At 49.7% G+C, this 4,997-nt stretch overlaps 1 long non-coding RNA gene across 1 annotated transcript; it reads left to right on the forward strand.

Moving 5' to 3' along the window:
• Positions 1–3,879: 3,879 nt before the first annotated feature.
• On the forward strand, positions 3,880–4,747 carry LOC143844285 (uncharacterized). Its single transcript, XR_013233921.1, has 3 exons — positions 3,880–4,382; positions 4,469–4,537; positions 4,669–4,747. It is a non-coding gene; the product is annotated as an uncharacterized LOC143844285 (long non-coding RNA).
• The last annotated feature ends 250 nt before the right edge of the window (positions 4,748–4,997 follow it).

The following is a 4,997-nucleotide window of genomic DNA, read 5'->3' on the forward strand; positions in this document are numbered from 1 at the left end:
ATGAGCAGGCAGTGTGATGCAGCGGTAAAAAAGGCAAATGCCATTTTGGGCTGTATCAACAGAGGCATCACATCAAAATCACAAGATGTCATAGTCCCATTGTATATGGCACTGGTCAGACCACACTTGGAGTACTGTGTGCAGTTCTGGAGGCCTCACTTCAAGAAGGACGTAGATAAAATTGAAAGGGTACAGAGGAGAGCGACGAAGATGATCTGGGGCCAAGGGACCAAGCCCTATGAAGATAGGTTGAGGAACTTGGGAATGTTCAGCAATGGAGAAAAGCGGTTTGAGAGGGGACATGATAGCCCTCTTTAAGTATTTGAAAGGTTGTCACTTGGAGGAGTGCAGGATGCTGTTTCTGCTGGCTGCAGAGGAGAGGACACGCAGTAATGGGTTTAAACTTCAAGTACAACAATTTAGGCTAGATATCAGGAAAAAGTTTTTCACAGTCAGAGTAGTTCAGCAGTGGAATAGGCTGCCTAAGGAGGTGGTGAGCTCCCCCTCACTGGCAGTCTTCAAGCAAAGGTTGGATACACACTTTTCTTGGATGCTTTAGGATGCTTAGGGCTGATCCTGCGTAGAGCAGGGGGTTGGACTAGATGGCCTGTATGGCCCCTTCCAACTCTATGATTCTATGATTCTAAGGGAACCAGTTCTTCCGCCGAAGCCATTGACTTCTGGCATCTCATCGAGAAGTGCTGGAATGTCATGGCGCATTTCTCTCACAGCTCGTACAATGTCTCAAGGTTGGAGAGAAAGCAGGTCCTGATGGGTGTGCTGCAGCACTGCCGGATCAGAGATGTCAGCACGCACTGCAACTCCACACGTGCCAAGCTTGAGCGCTTGGAGGAGCAAAGGAGATCCTTAGATGAAAGACGAAAGCACTGCAGGAGCTCTAAGAAGCCTATTTGGATGAACAGAGAACTTCAAGAGGAACTAAGAAAGAAAAGGAAAATGTTCAGGAAATGGAGGGAAGGACAGAGCTCTAAAGAAGAGTACCTACAGGTTACTAGGCACTGTAGATCAATCATAAGAAAGGCCAAAGCTGAGAGTGAGTTAAGATTGGCCAGGTTAAGTAAGTGAGTTAAGATTGGCCCATTGTAACAAGAAAAGATTTTTCAGTTATGTGAGGAGCAAACATAAAGTAAAGGAGGCAATAGGCCCACTGTTGGGTGCAGATGGACAAACTCTAACGGAAGATGCAGAGAAAGCAGAAAGGCTTAGGGCCATTTCGCACAGAGCTCAAAGTGGCTATTTGGTTGCTGTTTGCGAAATCGCTACTTTAACTAGCGAAATGTAACTAGCTGTGCCCGTAACGCACAGCTGCGGTTTTTGCGGAATTTAGCACTTTCACTTCTCGTCACTTTCGTAACCCACAGGCTTCCGGTCTCCGTCTTTTCGCTACAAAGGAGGTCCCTTTTTAGCGCTTCTGGCCTCCCGTGCCCGTCAATCAAACTGCAGGCACACCTTTGACCTCGACCCTAAAGCCGGACTTGTCGGGGTTCCCTTTTTTTAAAAAAAACCCAGGAAACCCCATAGCAACGCGTCATCGTCAAATCATTGGCGCTGTTGGAACGTGTTTTCTATTGTTTTCTATGAACCAGAGGTTGATGCATTGATATGTTTGATAGGTTAATCCCCGCCCACAGTACACGCCCACAGGTTACCTGCTTATATGCACCTAGGCAGACACGTTGTTGGCCTCACTCTTTGTTTGCGTAGCCTACTGCCCGCAGCACAGGTTAACGTTGCAATGGAGAGGATTATTTTTCAATTGTTGGCTCAGATGCTTGCGGTGGTCCAGCGTATCCATACCACCGTGCGGCATAGGAGGGCTGCTATCGAGGACTACCGAGAACGTATTGCCGGAACGATGACCACCAGTAGAAGACGTTCTCTACGGGCAACCATGGCGGCAAAGAAGCACTGCAAGCTCTGGCAGAGGTCCGGTTCCCCAGACAGTTCTGGGTGGACGAAAGATCCTCTGACTGGTGGGAAAATTTTGTGTGGTCTCGCTGGGATGATGACCACTGGATTGCCAACTTTAGAATGTCTAGGGGAACATTTTTTGAACTCGTGGAGGCTCTACATGGCCGCATGGAAAGGCAAGTCACTGGCATGCGGCGCCCCGTTCCAGTGGAAAAAAGGGTGGCAGCCGCATTGTGGTACTTGGCCACCCCTCAGTACTTCCGGACAGTAGCCCAGCAATTCGGACTCGGAGTCACAACGGTTGGCGATATCCTTAAGGAGTTCTGCCTCGCCATGGAGGCGGAATTGTTCAGCAAAGTGGTGTGCCTCGGAGACCGCCTTGGAGCGGTGAGTGTCATTCTATGCCCTTTTCCCTTTAAATTTTTTTTTCTTGTTTGACAGGTGAGCAACGAATACGCAATGCACCCCACACTAACATGCCATGTTTTTTTCCCCTTATTCCAGAGTATGGACGGGTTTGCCAGGCTTGGATTCCCGCATTGTTTTGCGGCCGTCGATGGAAGCCACATCCCTATCCGTGCACCCGGGGGAAGCATAAAGGAGTACGGGAACAGGAAGGACTTTTGTTCTGTTCTCCTGCAAGGAACTGTGGACTTCTCCGGACGGTTTATAGATGCCGAGGTGGGGTGGAGTGGCAGGAGGCATGATGCCCTTGTTTTCAGGGAATCTAACCTCAGGAAAGCCATGGACGAAGGGGTCTTTGTTCCAGGAAACCCCACCGCCACCATTGAGGGCGTGCGTGTGCCGGCATTGGTGCTCGGGGACGGAGCCTACCCATTACGCCGCTGGCTCATGACTCCCTATAAGCGGCCAAGGACAGACGTGCAGAGCCACTACAACCTCAGTCACTCCTGGGCAAGGAATGTAGTGGAGCGTGCCTTTGGACGTTTGAAGTCACGGTTCCGTTGCTTGATGTCACGACTCCATGTGCATATAGACAATGTGACTCCGCTGATCATCGCATGTGTCATTTTGCACAACATCTGCGAGGACAAGGGACATAACATCCCCTTCCCTGTGGATGAACCTGATCCTGTAGTCCTTGAGGACACACAAGACATCCCTGAAGCAAGGAAAAAAAGGATCTATGCGGAGGGGTGCAAGGTTCGGGACGCTATAGCCACCCACCTCTACAGAAATAGGAGGCGTGTTTGATTGTTTTTTCTACTCTGGTGTTAAATAAAGTTTTATGTTCTTTGTTTAACCTTGTCTTGTGCGGTTTGTCTATTTAGCCAGCAAAAAAACGGGGATTCTCTGGTCCAAAAGCACTTTGACAGACCTAAATGCTAACTCCCCGCTGAAATTGACAAACACAATACGGAAGCGCTGAACAGGGAAAGTTTGGGGAGGCGGGTAGCCAGGAAGTATTGGCGACCCCTGTCAAACTGGAGGATCAATCCACTTATGTTCCAAGAAATAATTTCATTGGTGGGCAGCTTTGATACATTTAAAATAGGGGTGGTCGATCGGAGCAACACATGTTCGTTCCCTAACCGTCATTCCGAAGATGCCGAAGCCACGGAAGGGCTCCTTCTGGCAGCGCGCCGAGGCTGAGGCACTTCTGGAGCTTGTTCTCCATTCCAAAAGTGTTGGCCGCCTTATGGCCAGCACCCACTGCCACACCAAGGGTGCTTACCTGGTGTTGGCATCCAAGCTGAGGGAGAGGGGCTACGTCCGGACCTGGGAGCAGGTCCAGACGAAATTTAAGAGGGTGAAGCTGGACTTCCTAAATAGTCTAGAACAGTGGGGGGGGGGGGTCCCGCAGCCAAGTGGGAGAACGGTCTTCCACGACCTGATGGTCAAGATATGGGAGAAGGCTGGGAAGCCCCCCCTGGAGATGAGGAGGCATATGGGTGAGTGCTGCCCTCGTTATGTTTTACCCTTAAGCATGCATGGAATGTCTAGATGCCTCTTTCCCCTACTGTCTCCATGAAATTCGAGAAAGTATTAAGATGCTGTCAACTCCCTCTGACTTAGCCCGCCAGTACTGTAGAACCACTTTGGTAATGCGCTTTGGCTCTGATTGTGGTGTGGCCATCAGCTGTGTTTTATCTTTGGTTTGTGTGCTTTTACTTATGATTTCTCTTTTTCTTTGCCAAGCTACACAATCACCATCCAAACTTGCCAAATTACCTGAGCGTGAGGAAGGGGAGGAAGAGGGACCTTCCACCTCAGGACAGGCTGCAGGTGAGAGTTTTATTTCTTTGAGGGAGACCCATGTGTGTGTACCCCCATGGAGCCATAAGGGAGCCTGCTGTGATGCTTCCATTTGAAGTGTGATTGAATTCTTTATTTGATTTCTATAGCAGAAACAATGGAGGCAAGGATGCGTGCCATGGAGGCCAGGGTGACATCCTTGGAGGGGCTAGTCGAGCAGCAGAGAAGGGACTGTGAGTACTGCACCTGTGCTTGGGTGTGGGTTGTGTGACTTTAGCCTACATATATGGCTTACCATTTGTTTTGAACCCATTTGCAGGGCAGGCAGAAGTGGCTGACCTAAAAGGGGAGATGGAGAGGCAGAGGCAGCAGAGGGAGGCGGAAGAACGTAGGTTATGTTCCCCACTGCCCAACTCTCCTCACACTGTGGCTAAGGCCACTAAAAAGTGTATCCATGTAAACTCCAGATTGGAAAATATTTGTGGCACTAATGTGTACTTGTTCTCCCTCCCCACACAGTTAAGAAGAAGGAGGACGAAGACTTGTTCCGCCGTAAAGTCAGGGGAACAATCGGACGGTTGTGCAGAAGAGTGAGGGAGATGGCGGAGGCCGGAGGGGAAGGGGCTGGTGAGGGGAGCAGTGGGACCTGAGTATTGTTTTCTGTGTGTGTTTTGGGGTGGGGGGTGGTGGGGGGGGTCCAAGTTACATTCCCTAATTTTTTATCCCTGTTAAATATATACATTTGTTTAAAAAAAGTTGGCTTTCCTGGAGGGTGGGGGTGGTGGTGGGGGGGTCCAAGTTACATTCCCTAATTTTTTCCCCCTGTTGAACTGTTTTTGAAAATAAAA

The sequence above is a fragment of the Paroedura picta genome, chromosome 9 (assembly GCF_049243985.1).
Source record: "Paroedura picta isolate Pp20150507F chromosome 9, Ppicta_v3.0, whole genome shotgun sequence".
NCBI lineage: Eukaryota > Metazoa > Chordata > Lepidosauria > Squamata > Gekkonidae > Paroedura > Paroedura picta.